At 38.8% G+C, this 20,995-nt stretch overlaps 1 protein-coding gene and 1 long non-coding RNA gene across 13 annotated transcripts in view; both read right to left on the reverse strand.

The window, feature by feature from the left end:
* LOC131410035 (uncharacterized) overlaps positions 1-20,995 on the reverse strand; it is a 136,472-nt gene that overhangs the window by 77,622 nt on the left and 37,855 nt on the right. The gene's annotated exons all lie outside the window — the stretch shown is intronic.
* Positions 19,625-20,995, reverse strand: part of LOC131410026 (ral guanine nucleotide dissociation stimulator-like) — a 192,741-nt gene continuing 191,370 nt past the window's right edge. For 6 of the 12 annotated variants that reach the window (XR_009221112.1, XR_009221110.1, XR_009221111.1 and 3 more), the window contains one exon: positions 19,627-20,358. The gene's annotated coding sequence lies outside the window, so the exon portion shown is untranslated. Of the gene's footprint in view, positions 20,359-20,995 lie in introns of all 12 variants that reach the window. The other 6 variants (XR_009221107.1, XR_009221104.1, XR_009221109.1 and 3 more) reach the window with 4 other exon arrangements.

The following is a 20,995-nucleotide window of genomic DNA, read 5'->3' on the forward strand; positions in this document are numbered from 1 at the left end:
TCCCAATACAGAGAGGGAGATACCTTTACAAATGGAGACTTCCCTTGTAAATGATTGTCTGGCAACTCCTCGCAGGGCCATCCAAAGAATGTGGCCAGAGAGACAGAACTCCCGATAAGATGAGCTTGTTAGTGCCTTTTCTATTGTAACCTCTATCCTACATTATCTTTATAGCAGTCATGATAGATCTGTTCTAGGAAGGAGCCACCATGTCAAATTCTTTAGGCAGTTAGTGGGGGAGGTCAAATGTCCCTAGAGAAAACAACCAAGGTAAAGAGAGAGATTTCAGGGTGGCCAAATCTTGATCTCCCACAGTCCCGCCTTTGAAACTAAAAGTTTCACAGTCCTTTTGAAACTTAAAGAAGTTTCATAGTCCAGAAGCTGTGTTGGTAGATTGTTTCATCTCACTTAACACATTTCTTAGTCCTGATAATAGATCAGTTCAATTAAGTTCATTTTGGAAGGTGGTGATGCAGGTGGGCTCTCAAGGTTACGCCTATATTATGGAAGCAAGCAATCAAGTATTTAATAGAAGCATTTCCATGTAAACAAAAGAAAAACAAGGTTAATGGCTAGAATAAGTTGTAAAGCAGTTTTTGAGTTCAGAGGACAGCCAGTGAAGAAGAATTTTAGATGTCAGCGTCAAAGCATCTTTTGCAGTTTAAAATGTCTCTGATGATGTCATCAAGTAATCTCTTAAGTTTGTATCAAGTCCATCAGCTTTAGTTTGTAAGGCTTCAGGAAAAAGGGCAGGTTCAGTTTTTAGTGATTTCAAATGAAAATGATGGAAAAAATCAAAAACGTTAGTTTGGACATCTGTAGCCAGATATTTCAGGAGACTAGAAGAAATCAGGATCCAATCCAGTCAATAGATATAAAACAAAAACCTCAAAAGACAATTAACAAAACTAGGATCTAATATCCGCAAATGTATACTACAGTTTTTACTGAAACATAACTTTTTTTCTCTAAAATCACCCTCATTTTTATCAAAGATAGCCAAATTAAAACTAACTAGTTTGCAAAATAAGTCTAGTTTCAATAGAGTTGGACCAATTATTTACATAAGTACAGCAAGAATAGCAATTGATCACATAGGCTCTTTTAAATCTGCTTTGCTGGAACTTTTTGTAAGGAATCTCACATTGAACTTCAAAAGCTTCTCGAGGCCAGGAAAGCCAAGCCAAGGATTTTGTCATCAGACTTTGCCTGCAATACCTACAGATTTGGGTGAATTCTTCTCTTCCAAGGTTCCCCCCAAATATTTCAAGGTTCCTTGTACCTGCCAGACAAGTGACATTCTTTACTTATCCTGGTAAGTGCTGCTTGGAACATAAGGTACCAGGCCAATATTTCCACGTGTCTTTATTCCATAAAGTCCAATCTTCATTCCTCAAAAGCTATATGGTTATATCGCAAATATGATGTTCCAGTCACAACCTTGGTAATATAACAAGTGTTTCCAATTGTGTCCTGTTATAAGGAGAACAGATTCTTATTGAATTTATGCAAATAACCATATTGCCATGAAAACAACAATACTCACTTACTAAGAGTTTCCAAATCCTGGAGGGATCAGGTAGAGAGAAAAAGATAAATATTTCCATTTTACTTACAAAAATATCATTTACCAAATTGTTATAAGTCATAGCTAGCTCAGGAGAAACAAGAAAAAGTTTTCCTTAAATCTGAAAAAACAAAACATTAAAAATTCAGCAATACTTCAAATGAAAAATCATAAAAATTATAAGCATCCTTATCAGTTTATTCAGTCCCGTGTAATCCATTCTTGATCTCAATCTTTTTGTTAGCAGCTTCATGAAGTTATCAGTCTCTCCATCAGATTTCTGTAATTTCTTACCAACTTTAGTTTTATGATCAGAAAGTTTATCAGAAGCCTGTACTTCAGTGTAAATGTCAGAGTCCTTTCCAAGAATTTTTCTGAAGTTGAAACATATTTTGCAAAAACATTAGAGCAAAGAAATGAGTCTGTAAACAACAAGACCTCAAAATGGCAACTGACAAAGAAATTTGGTTAATTTTGTGACATACAACACTTTAAAATAATAATAACCAGAATTATGACTGATAATCAGGACAGATCAGAATTTCAGTAATGTTATACAATTTTAAAACACCTATATCAATAACAGTTGCCCACATAATACCACCTAAGAAGGTTTTATCTTCACTTGTCTGACAATGTTTTCTATGTAATTTAACATACTGAATAAGCCTAATAAGTTTAGTATCTTCCTCCTTATAGGAAGAGGGCAAATTTCTTTGAGAAGTTTCAGGGCCCTTTGAAAATTCTCAAAGAAAAAAAGACTTATTTTAAGATATGAATTTTGGTGGAGCTTGTCAAAAATATAAGCAATCAAAGCAAACAGAACATTAACAGTCCAAAAAGCCTTAATAGCGAGACCTCAGTCTTTTGAACGTAGGAAATTATTTTAACAGGTATTTTTTTTTTTTTTTAGGTAGACTTACTCAAAGGTAAAGAAAAATCTTTTATAACCTCTTTATCAAGTTTAAGCAAATTATCTTTTTACGAGAAATTTCAATTTTGCACCAGCTTACTTCTGCTATTAAAACTCATTTACTTAATTAAATTCATTTCAATCTTAGCCAACTTGACCATACAAAAACTCCTTTTCCAGAATTCCTCTTCCACAAACCTTCTATAACTTTCTTTTTACATCTAGAATTTGTCCCATGTCTTTCTTTTCCCTTCTAGTACTTGAGGACAAATTTATCTTTCTTAACCAAACAAAATATTTCCATTCTTTGCACCTTCTTTATACATCTTACTTTCCTTGTACACAGACATATTTTTCTTAATATTTAGTAGCTTCAATCACATATATTAATTAGAAATTTTAACCTTTAGAAACCTTAATTTGTAAGTAAAAACTAAACAATTATAAACTTTTTTTTACATTAGTATCTTGTGGCTTGGAAAATTTATCAACACTTCATAACTTCTAGAAACATGTTACTTTATAGTACAATCTTTTAATAAAACACATGTTTACCAATAGACCCAAAACACCTTTTAGTTTTCCTGTAATGAAAAGCTAAAAGTAGACAAACGTACATTTAGCAATCAATGTCTAATATCTTATTTGGAAATGATGATACTCAGAGAATTTTTTATCATAAATTTTAGCAAAACTCTAAAAGTCACCAAAAAGAGTTTGGAAGCTGTAACCACCATAACACATAATTATTGTTATAGTTCATCCAACATTTATCTTTTTCACAACTATTTACTTGTTCCCAATAATTATTTAGATTGCCTATAAGACTTCATAAGACTTCAGATAAAATTAGCCATCATTTAAATTACTATTTTTGTTAACCAGTTCTGTAATAGAAATAACATCAGTTTTTTCCTACAAAATTTCATGTAAATTTTATCACCTCTTATACCTTTAAACATAGTTATCATTAAGATTTTTATCAATAGGTCTTGGTCTTCTAATTTTGGACAATGGAAGCATTCCCAGTCAGACATTTTAAAACATACTCAGGCAAAGTTGATGTAACCTCTATGTAAAATTAGCTCAAACATTCCAACCTTTATAATCTTATCAACACTTACACTTTTACATGTTCTCAATTCAATTGTAACCTGAGTCAATGTCTTAAGGCTAGTCAAATTTTTCCCTTCCTTTTTTTTTGGCCTTTTCTTAGGTACCAAATAACTAATTATGTGAGAGCTCTCAAAACATTTTTTTTCCCCCAATTTAGAAGTTTTTCCAATTCAAAGGATCCGTCGTCTGGCCATTGACGAGTAGGATCTTCATTTGTATATTTATTTCAATAGTGACTCGAACCAATAAGCCTTTTTAAGGAAAGACCCGGAGGTAACTTTCCACGCTTAGAATAAATCTACCATGGACGCAAAGCGGCGTCCCTGGTGAGGGCGCAGATGATGTAGCCCCCGTGATCCACAGAATTCACTCCCAAAGATATTCAGAGAAAGTAAAGACCTTCATTGCACAGGCGGTAAGGATGGTGTCTCCGGTCTCCCTCAATAGTGTGGGACGCCTCCAGTCACAGACCCGCTAATCTGTGACACCGGGCAGGCGATACTGGAATGGGATTTTTCGAGCACTAACAAGCAACGAAGGTAAAGACGACAAAAGCCCTTATGGACTGGGCCCTTTATAACAAATTCCCCTGAGAGCTTGGCACAGCCAGACAAAGAGACAGTTCGGAACCCCAGTCTACTCGACTGGCCACCGAGGTGCACCCCGGTAAATGCACCTTCCGTATGGTGGAGACCAAGGAGAAGATTCTCACTGGTCACAAAGCCAAGTTCTCAGGACACAGAACAAGACAGAGATTACTCTGGGAGGAAAAGGGATCAAGATCAAAACCAAGAGTACTCTACCAAATTTAAACCAAGAATCACTAAAAGCCCAAGAAACTAGTTTCCCAAATATTTTCTCCTGCCAATCTAAATTTAGAAAGAGAAAAAATTCTCACCATTTCCTTCCGCCGGACTCCGCAGATAGAGATTCTGGGAGGCTGACGTGGTAAGAAGTCTTACCTTTTGCCGGCTTTCGTCAGGCGTTCCCGTATCTCATCATCTGCAGTAGTCCAGGGAGAAGGCAGGTCTTCCAGACAGAGAAGGCAACTTGTCAGCCAGTGTGGCTCCTGGCGACTACGCCAAAACTGTCGGGGGAAGAGGGAGAATCTCCCTCTGCCCTTTCCCTTGAGGTTCTTCTGGCTGGCCAAATAATCAACAAGACAGGTTAGCAGGAGAAAATAATACCAAGTTTAATAACATGTATACATGGGAGAAAGCAGGGACACTGCGTTTCTCAACACAATAGCAGAAATTCTCGTCTTAAATACAATTTTCAGCCAATGACAAAGGAGGATTTTGGGGGTGGGGGGAGTCAGTTACAGGAAATTACCACTAAAGCACAGTAAACAAGAGTAAGGTTTATTATGTAGCTCAAGGCCTCACCTTCCACATTGATAAGTCACTAGAAATGAGCTCATCCCCCTCTTCCCAATACAGAGAGGGAGATACCTTTACAAATGGAGACTTCCCTTTTAAATGATTGTTTGGCAACTCCTTGCAGGGCCATCCAAAGAATGTGGCCAGAGAGACAGAACTCCCGATAAGATGGGCTTGTTGGTGCGTTTTCTATTGTAACCTCTATCCTGCATTATCTTTATAGCAGTCATGATAGATCTGTTCTAGGAAGGAGCCACCATGTCAAATTCTTTAGGCAGTTAGTGGGGGAGGTCAAATGTCCCTAGAGAAAACAACCAAGGTAAAGAGACAGATTTCAGGGTGGCCAAATCTTGATCTCCCACAGAGATTAAATCTGGGCTTTGTCTATGGGTGGACCCTGAAAGGAGGATTTTGCTTAAATGACCAGAGAATACACAACCATTTTTCTTGATAATAAGTAATACTTACCATGTAAATTTCTTCATAAATCTCTGAATAAAATAAAAATATATAACCCATATAGATATAAACTCTTACTGACAAACCCCACAGCCTTCTCTAGAGAGCCCAACAAAAAATGTCTCAGCTGACTGTGAATTGGTCTTCTCTAAAAGCCAGCCAGCCCTTCACTGATAGCCCTGGATAAGGAAGGGCAGATAAAATTCTTTGAAGATGTTTAGCTGAATTCAGAAGCAAAAATCCTACCTCCAGTTGGATCCTCTGTGAGAATGGATGGCCAGCCTTATTTCACAGGCTGGGCAGCTGAGGTTTCAGATGAGCTTATTTGCCCTGTTCCCCGGGGATGCAAAAGGAGGAATGTGACATTCATTCAGGGCTGAGATTTCGCACGTAAAGATAGGGTTGTCGGGATAGAGGGAGAATCTCCCTCTGCCCTTTTCCTTAAGGTTCTTATGGCTGGCCAAATAATTAACAAGACAGGTTAGAAGGAGAAAATAATACCAAGTTTAATAACATGTATGCACGGGAGAAAGCAAGGACACTGCGTTTCTCAACACAATAGCAGAATTCTCATCTTAAATATCATGTTCAGCCAATGACAAAGGAAGATGTTGGGGGTGGGGGGAGTCAGTTACAGGAGATTACCACTAAAGCACAGTAAACAAGAGTGAGGTTATTATGCAGATTTAAGGCCTCACCTTTTACATTGATAAGTTTCTAGAAATGAGGTCATTCCCCCTCTTCCCAATTCAGAGAGGCAGATACCTTTACAAATGGAGATTTCCCTTATAAATGTAAATGTCTGTCCGGCAACTCCTTGCAGGGCCATCCAAAGAATATGGTCAGAGACAGAACTTCTGATAAGATGGGCTTGTTGGTGTCTTTTCTATTGTAACATCTATTGTACATTATATTTACAGCCATCATGATAATAACTCCTTCCTGAAACAGATGTTTTGTTTTAAATTCTTTAGGCAGTTAGTGGGGGAGGTCAAATGCCCTCAGAGAAAACAACCAAGGTAAAGAGATAGATTTCAGGGTGGCCAAATCTTGATCTTCCACAGGGTCATAGAAGGGAATAAAGATTTCAGCAAATTGGTTTTTTGTTCTCTACAGTGGAAGTAATTTAAGAAGATAGTCTCTCACTCCAACTTCTCTTCCCTGTTCTCTATCTGTAATATCGCTGTAAAAATTCTCTCTACAAAAATTTCAGTCTTTTTTCTTTGCAGTCTATTATCATCTTTACGAATTCTTTGACTTCACCACCTTCTTGGCACCACAGCGCTAGCCATTGAGATATTATTATAGATTCAGTTTTGCAATTTCATCCTCTTATCTCTATTTCCTCTGCCATTTCTTAGTTTTAGTTCTTATTGTATCTTATGCTTGAAAACATTTCAAGCTTACAGAGTATATCAGTTCGTTATCTTCTCAACTTTTTATTATCTAAGTGCCCTCAAATACCACTTTTTTTAAAAAAGAAGTGAAATAGATAATAGAACAATATATTGTAATAAATTGACCACTTATAAAATTAAGTTCAACCTGCAATCCCTCCCCACTTAACAGTGACCATCTTTTATAACTCACCATGCTTTAGTTTGGGCAGGGTCAGTTTATCAATGATTTCTGGATGTTTTAAACCACATGAGACAAATACAGTGTAAGGTAAAATTGTTACTCTTGCAGAAGTTGCAGAATATCCTGATGGTTATGGAAGTTGGTGGCGGAGAACCTGAATCATATGAAAAGTAGTTGATTAATTAGCACCTGACAGAATTTGTTAATTTGGTAAGGACAATAATAAGACATAAATGTTGAAACGATAACTTTGCATATCAGAGTATTGTCAAAGGCCACTGGGGAAATTCATAATATTCTCAAATACCACAAAAAATGACCACTTTTTCATAAAAGATGTCATACATGATGGCACCATATACTTCTGTCAGAAAATTTGCAATGAAGGAAATTAAGACTTGAGTCATTTTAATTTTAACGATTTGTTTCTGCTTACTATTAGGTTAAAAAACCCTTTTAGAAATAAAGTGATAAGGGATGTACTTGCTTAATTTTTATTTTTTTTTAAGAAAAAGTCTTTTTCACATTTTAAAAAAATATTTATTTGTATTTATTTTATGCTGAATTTATTTGTGTGCCCAAAGCCTTTTTTTAATTAACTACCACCAATTCTTTTCAAACTCTTTCAAAAGGTTGAAGAGGAGAGAATACTTCTAAAGTCATCCTATGGAGTTAGCACTACCCTGATATGAAAGCCAAAGACACTAAGAGAAAAGAAAACTACAAGTCAGTATCTTTGATGAATATTGATACAAAAATCCTCAATAAAGTAATAACTAACCAGATTCAGCAGCATATTAAAAGGATTATACATCATTTTTAAGTGGGATTTATTTCTGGAATACAAGGTTGTTTCAATATATGAAAATGAATCAATGTAATAAAGCACATTAACAGAATGAGGGGAAAAAACACAGGATCATCTCAATGGATGCAGAAAAAGACTTGACAAAACTAAACATGTTTTCATGTTAAAAACACTAGAAAACTCTCAGAGTAAAAGGAAGCTACTTCAACATAATAAAAGCCAGATATAGAAATACACAGAGAACATCGTATTCAAGGGAGAAAGACTGAAAGCTTTTCTTCTAAGATCAGGAAAAAGGCAAGAATGCCCACTGTCACAATTTCTATTCAACATGGTATTAGATGTTCTAGCCAAAGCAATTAGGCAAGAAAAAGAAAGCAATAGCATCCAAATTGGAAAGGAAGAAGTAATATTATATTTGTTTACAAATAATATCTTATATGTTGAAACCCCTAAAAATTCCACAAAAAAATTTTTAGAACTGATAAATTCTGCAGAGTAGTGGAACACAAAATCAACATGAAAAAATTAGTTGTTCTTCTATACATTAATAATAAGTAATCTGAAAAAGAAATTTAAAAACTTTACATTTTTATTTACAATATCATCAAAAAGAGAAAAATACTTAAGAATCAACTTACTCAAGGAGGTAAAAATTCCAGTGATGTTTTTTGCACAAATAGAAAAATCTATCCTAAAATTCAAATGGACTCTCAAGGGACCATAAATAGCAAAAAGAATGTAGAAAAAGAAGAACAATTTAGAGAAGTCACACTTCCTGATTTCAAAACTTACTACAAAGTAATCAAAACAGTGTGGTACTGGCATAAATACGCACAATATACTAATGAAATAGTATAGAGAGCCCAGAAATAAACCTTTGCATATATGGTCAAATGATTTTTGACAAGGGTGCAAAGACCATTCATTGGAGAAAGGATAAGTTTTTCAACAAATAGTGATGGGAAAACTAGATGACCACATGCAAAAGAATGAGATTGGACCCTTACCTTACACAATATACAAAAATTAACTCAAAATGGATCAAAGATCTAATATTAGAGCTGAAGCTATAAAATCCTTAGAAGAAAACACAGGGTAAAAGCTGCATGTCATTGGGTCCAAATGCCATTGCCAACAATGATTTCTTTCATCTGACACCAAAGACATAAGCAACAATAAAAAAACAACAAATTGGACTTCATCAAAATGCAAAAGTTTTCTGTATCACAAGATACTATTAACAAAGTAAAAAGGCAACCCACAGAATGGTTGAAAATATTTGCAAATCACATATCTGATAAGGGATTAATATCTAGAATATATAAAGAACTCCCACAACTCAACAATAAAAAAACAACCCAATTTAAAAATGCACAAAGGACTTGACTAGACATTTCTCCAAAGACATAAAATGGTCAGTAAACACGTGAAAAGATGCTCAACATCACTAAGTATCAGGAAAATGCAAAATAAAACCACATTGAGATACCTCTTCACACACATTAGAATAGTTTTACTCTCACAAAATCAGAAAATAACAAGCGTTGGCAAGGATTTTGAAAAATTGGAACCCTTGTGCTTGGATGGTGAGAATATAAAACTGTGGAAAACAGTATGGCAGTTCCTTCAAAAATGAAAAATAGAATTACCATATGATCTAGAAATTCTACCTATGGGTTCTGAAATAACAGAAAATATATTTATGGATCTCTGTCTCCAGTTCCTGGCACAGAGCTCCTAAAATCCTTGTAATTTCCTAAATGATAAGAACACTAGGAGCATCTCTTGTTCTAATATTTGTCTTTGACCCCATCCCTGACACAGAGCTCCTAAAACCCTTGTAATTTCCTAAGTGATAAGAACACTAGGAGAATCATTTGTTCTATTGAGGCAACTCTGGGTGGGCTCCTGGATGGGGGCTGGTCACCAGAAAGACCAAGCCCCGATTAGAAGCTTGGAATTTTTAGTCCTATCCCTTATCCTCCAGAGAGGGGAGAGAGGCTAGAAACTGAGTTAATAATTGATCATGCCTACGTGAGGGAGCCTCCATAAAAATCCCAATAGAATGAGTTTCAGAGAGCTTCCAGATTGGCAATGACAAGGAGTGCTTGGAGAGTGGTGCACCTGGAGATGGCATGAAAGCTCTGTGCCCCTTCTCACATACCTTTCCCTCTGAACCACTTCCATCAGGCTGCTCTTGAGTTATATCTTTTTATAATAAACTGGTGATCTAGTAAATGTTTCTCTGAGTTTTGTGAGCCACTCTAGCAAATTAATCAAACCCAAGGGGGAAGTTGTGGGAATCTCTGGTTTACAGTCACTCAGTCAGAAGTACAGGTAACAGCCTGGGCTTGTAACTGGCATCTGAAGTTGAGGTGAGGTTGGGTGGGTGTGCAGTCTTATAGGACTGAGCCCTTAAACTGTGGAATCTGATGTATCTCTGGGTTGACAGCATCAAATTGAGTTGAATTATCTGACAACCAGCTGGCATTCCAAGAATTGCTTGTTGGAGGTGTGGGGAACCCTCTCACATGTGAAAAAATGAATCTCAGAACACCATATATGGGTATAAACCCAAAAGAACTGAACACATATATAAAGACATATACATACACCCGTGTTCTTAACAGCATTATTCAAAATAAGCAGAAGCTGGAAGCAGGCCAGGTGTCCATAAATGGATGAGTTGACAAAAATTGTGGTGTAAAACACAGTGGAATACCATTCACCCTTAAAAAGGATGGAATTCTGACACATGTTATGACGTGGATGAACCTTGAGGACTTTACGCTAAGTGAAGTAAAGCCAGACACAAAAGGAAAAATACTGTATGATTCCACTCATATAAGGTACTTAGAGTAGTCAAATTCATAGGAATAGAAAGGAGAATGGTGGTTCCCAGGGGCAAGAGGGAGGGACAACAGGGAGTTGTTGCTTAATGGGCACAGAGTTTCAGCAGAAGGTGAAAATAGATCTGTGGATGGTTGGAGGTTATCACTACACAGTTATGTGAATGTACTGAATGTCACTGAACTGTACACTTAAAAATGGATAAAGTGGTTAATTTCATGTTATGCATATTTTATGACCATTTAACAACATTAATTATTTTCAACAAATGAACAAACACTAGCTACATGCAATAACATGGATGAATATCACAACCATAACGCTGCATAAAAGAAATTATATTCAAAAGGCTATATATTTTATAATTCCATTTATATAAAATGCAAAAAAGAAAAAAAACTGAGGTCTAGCTTCCAGTAATAGTGGAGTAGCTTGTTGAACTAACACTGTCACAGATAACAATGATAAAATCTGCACGAAATATTATATATATTTATATAGAATCATGTATCTATATGTAATACACATACAATAAATGTGTATATGTATGTATGCATAAATCTCTTCCAAAGGCAAGCAGAACCGAGGGGGAGTCTTCCCTTGAATCATGGGAATTTTACCAGGATATGTTTGCAAGCTTGAGTGTTTTACCTCAAAGCATTCCAAAATCTGTACATGGCCCAGACAGGGGAAAAACTATAGTATTACTTGTAATGTTAGAGGATGTATTTTGGGGCTGGCAGAGTAGCTGGAAAGTTGGGGGAGAAATTTCTGGAAGGGAGGGAACCACAAAGAGGAAAATCTTAAAATATGTATGAAAGTCTGCCCCCCACACACACCAAATTGGCAGATCTTTGAACAACACACATGCAGGGTAGGCCCCAGAGGGCCTAGTGTAAAAACAGCAGTTGGAAGATGAAAGAACTGAATGAGGATTTCAGCTATGCCGGTTGTAAAGGAGATAGGATTGGAGTTTCAGTCCAGCCAAGTTAACTCCCTGCTAGAAAAATAACAACACTCTTCAAAGGGACACAATAGAATCCAGAGTCTCTATAACTATCATCCATGGTTTCCAGTACATAATTTAAAAAATCATGAGATTTGAAGAAATAGGAAAATATAATCCATATACGACCAAAAGTGGGCAGTAGAAACTATTCCCAAGGTGTTGCAATTAGCAGACAAGGATGAGAAAGCAGCTTTTATATAGATGATCATGGTGGTAAAGAAAAATATTCTCATAATGAATGAACAGATATAGAAACTCAGCAGAGAAATGGAAATTACAAAAAAGAACCAAATAGGAAGGTGAAATACAGAAAATATTTTTGAGTTTACCGGTAGATTAGAAACATTAGGAGAAACATGAAGATAGAGCAATAGAAATTATCCAGTCTGAAGAAAAGAACATAAAAGTTTTGAGAAAAATGAAGAGTGCCTTAAGACCTGTGAGATGAGTGAGTCCCCATCAGAGAGGGGAGAGACAAAAAATTAAATGAAGCAGAAAGGCAAATCAATGAGTAATAGCATAAAACTTCCAAAATTTCATGAAAAATCTAAAATTTTAGATCCAAGAAAGTCAGGAAACCCACAAAATAAAATACAAAATAAAACCATACCTAGGCACATGATAGTCAAGCTGCTAAAATCCAAAGATAAAAAGAAAATCTTGAAAGCAGTCAGGGAAATACACATATACAGGGGAAGACATTACATACAGGGAGAAATAATATGAATGATGGATGATATATTATCAAAAGCAAAAGAGACAAATCAACAACAAAATGACATCTCTCAAGTGCAGAAAGAAAACCCAAAAGTCAACACAGGATCTGTATTTAGCAGAACTCACTTTCAAAAAGGAAGCAGAAGCCACAATAAGATACCGCACACCTATTAGGTGGCTAAAATAAAAAATAAAATTGCAAATACCAAGTGCTGGTGAGGACTAGGAGCAACTAGAACTGGGAATGCAGCATGATAGTTGTATTCGGAAAACAGTTTAGCAGGTTCTTATAAAGTTAAACATACACTTATTATATGACTCAGATATCCCACTCCTAGAGATTTACTGAAGCAAATTGAAAACTAATGTTTAAACAAAAATCTTTGCGTGAATCTTCATAGCCATTTTATTCATAATTGTGAAAAGCCAGCAACAAACTAAATGTCCTTCGTCAGGTGAATGGAAAAGATACTGTGGTGCATCAGTACCTTAGAATACTACTGGGCAATAAAAAGGATAAACTCTTGATTCACACTACAACATGGATGAATCTTGGATGCATATCTCTAAGTGAAGGGAGCCAGATTCAAAAGGCTATATAGTATATGATTCCATTTATATGACTTTCTAGAAAAGACAGCATTACAGAGATGGAAAATGATCAGTGGTTGCCAAGGGATGGAATGGGGGAAGGGGTTGACTACAAAGAGACAGTATGAGAGAATTTTGAGAGTGAAAGAAACAGCTCTGTGTGGTACCGTGGACGTGGATACATGACCATAAAGTTGTCAAAACCCATAGAACTGTACACCACATAGAGTGAATTTTACTCTGCAAATTTTAAAAATCAATCAGGATGCTGGGGAACTCAGATGGAATGCAGTGACAAATGAACCTCACTGTATTACAAGCATGTGACATAACCACACAGAAGGGGTGGGGATGAAAGGTCCTGACCTAAATAACTTTGGAAGACAGTGTTTTGATGGGATACTGTAAAACTAAAGTACTGTACAGAAACACTGTACTCTAGGTGGTAAATTTGTTTTTCATAAGAGTATGGATTAGCGATTCTGAAACTACTTGACACATTAGTAAATATATTGTAGATAACTGGAGTTAAGTTTCTCACTGTTGGTGAAAGAAGTTACAAATAAACAAAAGGAGAATGCTGGAATAAACTCTGTGGTGCTGGATTGGAGTTGGAAGTATCAATATGAATCCATGACTCTTTTAATATATCTATCCAGATAGATAGATAGATTGATTGATATATCGATAGGTAGATGTGTATACCTGAGTTTATATTCATTCATACATTTCCAAGCTCTGCTGAGAGGGTCTAGAAGCAGTGACACCCTAGTATCAATGGGCACACCTAGCTCCCAGATTTTGGTTTCTAAATATCATTCTCCAATAAAAAGAACCAGGTTTTCTTGGAGAACTGGCTAATTCTAGATCTGGGGAGGGGAAATACAATATGAGCCTGGAGCTTCTTGTATTGCCAGAAAGTAGGAAAGTGCTTTCAAAAAAACACAGAAAATGATGAGATGTGTCAAAAGGAATCAATCTTAAAGACTTCCCAATGGCTCAAGCTGGAAAACTGGGAGCAACAAAATAAATAATGGTAGCATTGGATTATTACCCAGAGAATAAAATAAATATCCATGAGTCTGTACTGATATAAGGAAGATTAAATAAGAAAGGAAGAAAGAAAAAAAGGGGGGGGGAAGAATGAGAGAAAGAGAGAAAGACAGGTAGAAAGCAGGGAGAGGGAGGGGGGGAATATTCCTCACATAATTCCAAATAATAAACGCTGCTAGATAGCATGAAATAGCAAATCGTCACTAGAACACCACAGTAATAATTACTGTAGGCAAGACTGACTGATGAATGCAAAAACTGTGAGTGAAACTTAGAGAAGAAACAGTACATTTGCAGATCCTCAAAACATTTCCCTCCCAATACTAAACATTTTTCTCTTAACTTCTTTAAAAGACCTATGACTATTTAAAGAAAAATCATAACACTGTATTGTGGGATTTATAACATGGGTAAATGTAAAATTTATCACAACATAGCACAAAGGACAGACAGAGGTAAATGGAACTGTTCTGTAGCAAGGCTTCCATATTTTACGTTGCTTAAACTGGTGCACTATTAAGTCTAGGACAGCTGTGATATGTTAAAGATGCATATTGTAATCTGGATCAACCACTAAAAACTGCAAAGGTGTGTCACTTAAATGTTAATAAAGGAATTAAACAGCATACAAAAAGTGTTTGTACAAGAATGTTCACAGGAGATGACCTGCACATCCCCAGGAGGAAGACGAGCCCACTTTGGGGCATCCACAGAGCAGAACGCCCTCAGCCGTGCTGAGGAGCAAATGCTGACACACACGTGCTGGGTGAGTCTCATCTACCTCGTGCCGAGGGAGGCAAGCTGGACAGAAAACAATACACGTGGGCTGATTTCTGCCAAGATGAACCTATGGTGAAAAAACCAGAACAGTGGTTGCCTCGGGGGAAGGAAAAAATTGCCTGGGAAGGAACAGGAAAGAGTTTTCTGGGAGTGATGGAAATACTTTATTCTTAAAGGAGTGAAGGTTATATGGGCATGTTTATTTGCCAAAACTGTACGATTGAGATTTGTGCCTTTCAGTGTGTGTACATCTTACCCCCCAACACATACAAAAAGGACTAAAAGAATAATACAGTGAGGTGAGAATGGGATGGAGTCTGGATAAAACATAAAATGCAGATGATTAGTAGTTGTTGAAGCTGGGTGATGGGCCTACTATGCTATTTTGTTTATTTTGTATATTGTTTAAATTTTCCTGTAATAAAACACTTGTATAAGAAGACAAACTCGATATACAGTGTTTGCTGGTAAGATATTGGTTACCTTTGGGGAGGAAGGGGGGAGAAAGGGATTGTCGGGGCCTGAATGAAGCTGGTGCTAGTTCTTGGTCACACAAGTGTGTTCACTTTGTAATAATTATTTAAGGTTTACACGGATGACCTCTGCATATATTTCTGTATGCATATTATACATCAATAAACACTTTAAATCCTGCATATTTGCACAAAGATACTAACTCAATATCTGAGAACAACAGCAGTGTTTTGTTTTAAAGTGGAACACGTTCACTCATGACATCATCAGATGGATTTTAATACTCCCAAGCCCTCACCCTTCCTTGGCATCCTAGATCTTTCCATTTTTGCCTCAATTTGGCAAGTGGCATGGCTTTGAATTTTTATGATGCAATCTTTTTCCATCAACGTCCACCCCCACAATGATGCTCACCAAGGCCTTGACATCTAGCACAGTGCAGTGATCACAGCATGCACTCAAGACCTGTGGGACTGGGTTGAATGAGGAAGAAAACGAGGAGCAATGATGTTCATAACTTATGTGTAGGTGCCATAACGTGACTTAGGAAATTGGTAGGATTTTTCGATAGATTTGCTATGTCTTCTAATTTTTCCTATTTAAAACAATGGGAAGTAGAGTCTCAGAGTTCTTTCTCAGAGAAAGTCTGACATTTCAGGCACAGATTACTGACAACTATTAACGGTATATGACTTTCCCACCTCATCTTAGTTTTAAGTTTTTAATTCCTTACCCTGGAAATGACCTAACTTAGCTTCTTCCAAATCTTGTAGTAATACTGATGCTCCAGAAAGTTGGGCCATGGATATTCTGCTATTGCGTGTCCTCCTTGCAAAGAAGTGGAGCTGCACATCCACCAGTCTAGAAGGGTGTGGTGCTGTAGTATTTGGAGTCAATCAGAGAAGCTAAATGGAAAAACGACTCAAGAGAATTATCGCTATAACCCCCAAGAGCAACAAATTATTTTGTTTAATTATTTTGTGATTCTGTGGGTATATTTAAAAAGAGATATTAAAACTGGTTCCCAAGGAGCCAGCCCTATAGTAGAGCAGAAATTGCAATTACCTTCCTACACAAACTTCCCTGACATTGTGGGAAGGAACAACGGGAAGTTTCAGTGCTGTTGCCTGTGTTAATGAGGCCAAGGAAGTCCAGTGAACAAGGCCTGTGTGCAGCGTCGGAGAAGGGGCTTGCGTGTGGTCCCCTGAAGCGGCTTAGGAGTCACTTACCAGTGCACCTAATTTTCCCATCTGTATATGCAGGAATTGGGGCTGTCCACTGTGATGTTTTCTCCTTTTTATGACATGGCTCACAGCAGTCCTTCTAAGATGCCTGACCAAGGTATAGGCCCTTCAGGCAGGCGGGGTCCAAAGGGAGGATCTCTTCAATGACCCTGACCATGGAGTCCAAAGGGAGGATCATGGCAGCCTGGAGGGATGGAGGGGATAGTAGGACAAGTGGCCTTGAAAAGGCAAATTCCAGGATCCCAGTCACCCGGTATTTCCATTTTAGATATTGAATTTACATTTCAAGTACTGGCCAGGGAGCTTCCACGAGGGCTGCAAGCATCCTCAGCAACAGCCAGGCTGGTGAGCCCTACCCCTACCTGAGTCCCGGCCTCAAGGGATGCAGCCCAACCACACTGCGCATACTCCAGGCGTTGGGCAGGGCATGGAGGGTGGGCGTGGTAGAGAGAAGAGGCATGATAGAGGGTGGGGTGGACAAGGAGAGGAGTGGGGCCCAGGGGTGGAGGGACAAGGAGGGAGTTGGGGCCCCTAGCTCTGCATGCTGGGAGCTTTTGTCTCTCAACCGCTCCAGGCTGGGAGCTTGCAGGACTACAGGACTACAACTCCCTGGATGCTCTGGGCACGGGGCGGTGCCTAGCCCTGAGGGGAAGAGCAAGGAGGTGTGCTCTGCCCTGTGGTCCTGCACCTGCTCCACGGGGACTGAGTCTCAGAGGGATGTGACAGGATGAGAGGGACCAAGGTGTTAGGAGGGTGTAGCGACTGCATTGGCAGCCGCGGGCCTGCATCATGCAACTGCTTTTGTCCAAAATTGAAGCCGGACTCATGTTTATTCCACATCGCCTCCGTCCGTTGCTTGATTCCTCCTCCCACCTGCATATCTGTGGGTATTTCCACAGCCTCCTACCTAGTCCAGTGCCAGGTGCTTCTCTAAAGTGCTTATGGGAACTGGTTTGACATCCCAGAAACTTTCCTCTGCCTGCTGCCATCTGCCTTCTCCAGCCAAAGTGCCATCATTTCATTAGCTTTTCGGAGAAATTCGCCCTGTGTCCCCTCTTGCAAGCACAACTTGAGAGCTTTGCAGGGTGGTAACAGTGGCTGTTGCTTGCCTTTTTCACAGAAGTGGAAGTTGAGGCATCCGTGAGGTTAATCATTGGTTTCCCCAGGATCCGCCAAGGGCAGAGGAGAACAACCCAATTCCCAGGCAAGTATCTAGTAGAACATTTTCACCAACCCATTCCAGTGCAGGGGCCTCTGAAACAGCATCCTTAAGATGAGAATAGCTTAAGCATTTTGCCATTTAGATTGATAGCCTAATCTCAGCTCAGGCCTGAGTGGCCAGTCTCTCAGGGACACGGGTGATGACTCTGATCCCTCAGGAAGAGACTGGTGGTCCATCTTTGGGAGAGGGATGTTCAAGGTAGACAGCACTTGGGCAGCATTTGAAACCCATCAGCTTTAACATCTCTGCTTTGGATTCCGGCAAGTTTCCAGGATAAACACGCCTAGGGATAATCAGATGTACCATATTCTATAAAAATTGTTTAGAGTATTGAAAGGAACAGAGCATAAAATATCCTGCTTATTTGCAAAAGATGAAATGCAACCAAGACCTTGTTTTTTTCTTTTGTTTTGTGAGGAAGATCAGCCCTGAGTTAACATCTATGCTAATCCTCCTCTTTTTGCTGAGGAAGACCGGCTCTGAGCTAACATCTATTGCCAATCCTCCTCCTTTTTTTTCCCCAAAGCCTCAGTAGATAGTTGTATGTCATAGTTGCACATCCTTCTAGTTGTTGTATGTGGGACGTGGCCTCAGCATGGCCGGACAAGCAGTGCATCAATGTGTGCCCGGGATCCGAACCTGGGCCACCAATAGCAGAGCACGCACACTTAACCGCTAAGCCACCGGGCAGGCACAAGACCTTCTTGTTAATTTTTTTCTGCTCATTCTCTTGCCTGTACTGTACGTTTGAATGCAGAAACAAAAAACTTGAATTGCCAAATTCTTTTTTCCTGAGATTGGTAAATTAACTTAAAAGTCTTATTGAAACTTGTGGAAGAATGGTTAGCAGCTTTCATGATTTATGTCATCTCTAAAAATCTGGGCGTTGATCTACATGAAAAAAAGTCCTTGTTTATATTACACATCCCAATAGGTTACATTTCTGATTCCAGAATGTGGGATATTATCAAAACATCTGAAAAACCTGGTCATGGAATCTAGACCCTGTCACTTTGTCAAGAATTTGCCCCTTTATGAATTAATGACACATGAATTCTTTAACATTTTTGTAAAGAATGGAAGAGAAACTCTGTAGTGTCTCTGAATGTGGCAAGATGGGGAATTCTCATTAGACCACATCCTTGGGTTCTTCTCTTGTGTTCAATAGGCCCGGGTGATAGTCTGTGTGGTCAGGTGCAGTGCGACTCCCCCAGGCCCCAGTGTTCCATCCTATTCTGGCCTGTGCCTTCTTCAGGGGGTTCTGATTACACTCGTCCACAAGGGTTGGAAAGAGACATTGTAACATGAGGATATTGATCATCTTATTTTTTTTTAAGTCTTTTTTTTTTTTTTTTAGATTTTATTTATTTATTTTTTCCCCCCAAAGCCCCAGTGGATAGTTGTATGTCATAGCTGCATATCCTTCTAGTTGTTGTACGTGGGACGCGGCCTCAGCATGGCCGGAGAAGCAGCATATTGGTGCGCGCCCAGGATCTGAACCCAGGCCGCCAGCAGCAGAGCGCATGCACTTAACTGCTAAGCCACGGGGCCGGCCCTCATCATCTTTAAACAAGGATTAATGGAGAGGAAAGTCTCAGGGTGTGTGTGCTCCGATGTACTGCTGTTGGGGTGTGGCCGCAGTGAACACTCTGCTCCCAGCAGTCCCCACAATGGCTGTCTCAGACGTTTGATCTCCTGGTGCCACCACAGCAGCTGTTGACAGAGCTGGGAACTCATCGTGGTTCAGTGTCTTCCTTCAGATTTTGTGGCTCTGACCCTCCTCTGCTCGCCCCCTTCCTATTCCTATCTGCTGCGTTGATTGCTTTTAGTTGTTTCCTAGGAGCCACTGTGTGTAACTGGATTTCAGTGTCTTTAGGGACCCACCCTCACTACACGAGTCACTGTACAACAGCCACTTATCCTGGTGTAGCCCATGTTCATCCTCTCTAGTGGAGCTGTGAAGAACCTTGCTTACTCGGAGCTCCTCTCACTCTCATGCTGCTGGGGCTGTTATGAAGCTGAGCATCTCGTCTTTGGTCTCATCAACATTATTCTTTTCATTGATTATTCTGAAGTCGGAGACGGCTTTGTTAATAATATGGACACTGGCTGTCACAGGCACTTTTATGTATCTTCCCCAACAGGTCTGTGAAGTAGGCCTGTCATCCCCATTTTACAGGGGGGGACACTGAGGCTCAGAGAGGTCGAGTAGCTCCCTTCACGCAGTTTCTTGGTACATTTTGAGTCTCCTCCTGGAACTCCACCTCTCAGGTGTGTGCACTTAGCTGGTGTTCCACTTTGTCCCTCTCTACCAGCCTCCCCAAAGGCACATGCTCCATCCTGAGTCCATTGTCTGCTTGATGGCAGTCACCCTGCACAAACAGGCCCTGGGCAGGGAATGGACTAGTGGGGCGTAGTCCTCCAGCTTACCTTGGGCATGTTCTAGGTTTATTGTGAGAGCTGGATCAGTGGAAGATACTGACCGTCACTCACCTGGAAGGTTTGTTACGTAGAAATACTCCACTGACTTTTTGCAGGTGTCATGTCTTCTTTGTCTTCATTGCTCCTCTGGGCTTTCTCCTACAGTCCGTGCTGTGCAGTAACATACAGTACAGAGACTGGTGAACATAATACTGTTGCCCTGCACCAAATGGTTACATCACTCATTTTTCTAATTATGAAAGAAATACATATTGTAAAAAAAGTCAAAGTACACAGATCTATATAAAGTGAAACCCACCCCTTTCATCCCCTTCCCTGAAACTCACTCCCCTACTCAGAAGCCACTATTGTTAACAGGGTGGGGTTTATTCTTCTGGAAATTTCCTATGAATTTATAAATACACATAAAGTATTTTAACATAAATTATATAACTACGTCGTTTTGCAATTTGCTGTTTCCCAAATCATATATCATAGACGTCTCCCCTTATCAGTGCACATCATTCTAACTTACCATTTTAGATGTTTTAGAGGTATTCCAAAGAACAGGAATACCATAATCTGTTTACTTCTTCTTTGATAGAAATGGGATTACATCCAGTTTCACTATTATACATAACGCTGCAGTAAAGATCCTTGTATGGAATTAATTACACTGTTATTCAACTGCTCAATTTGCTTTGTTTCCTTTTAGTCAGAGACTATGACGTAACATTTTCATGGTAATTATAGGGAAATTAATTTTATCATGGAATAAATACATTTATGGGGAAACTGGACTTCAAGG

Source organism: Diceros bicornis, chromosome 9 (genome assembly GCF_020826845.1).
Source record: "Diceros bicornis minor isolate mBicDic1 chromosome 9, mDicBic1.mat.cur, whole genome shotgun sequence".
Lineage (NCBI taxonomy): Eukaryota > Metazoa > Chordata > Mammalia > Perissodactyla > Rhinocerotidae > Diceros > Diceros bicornis.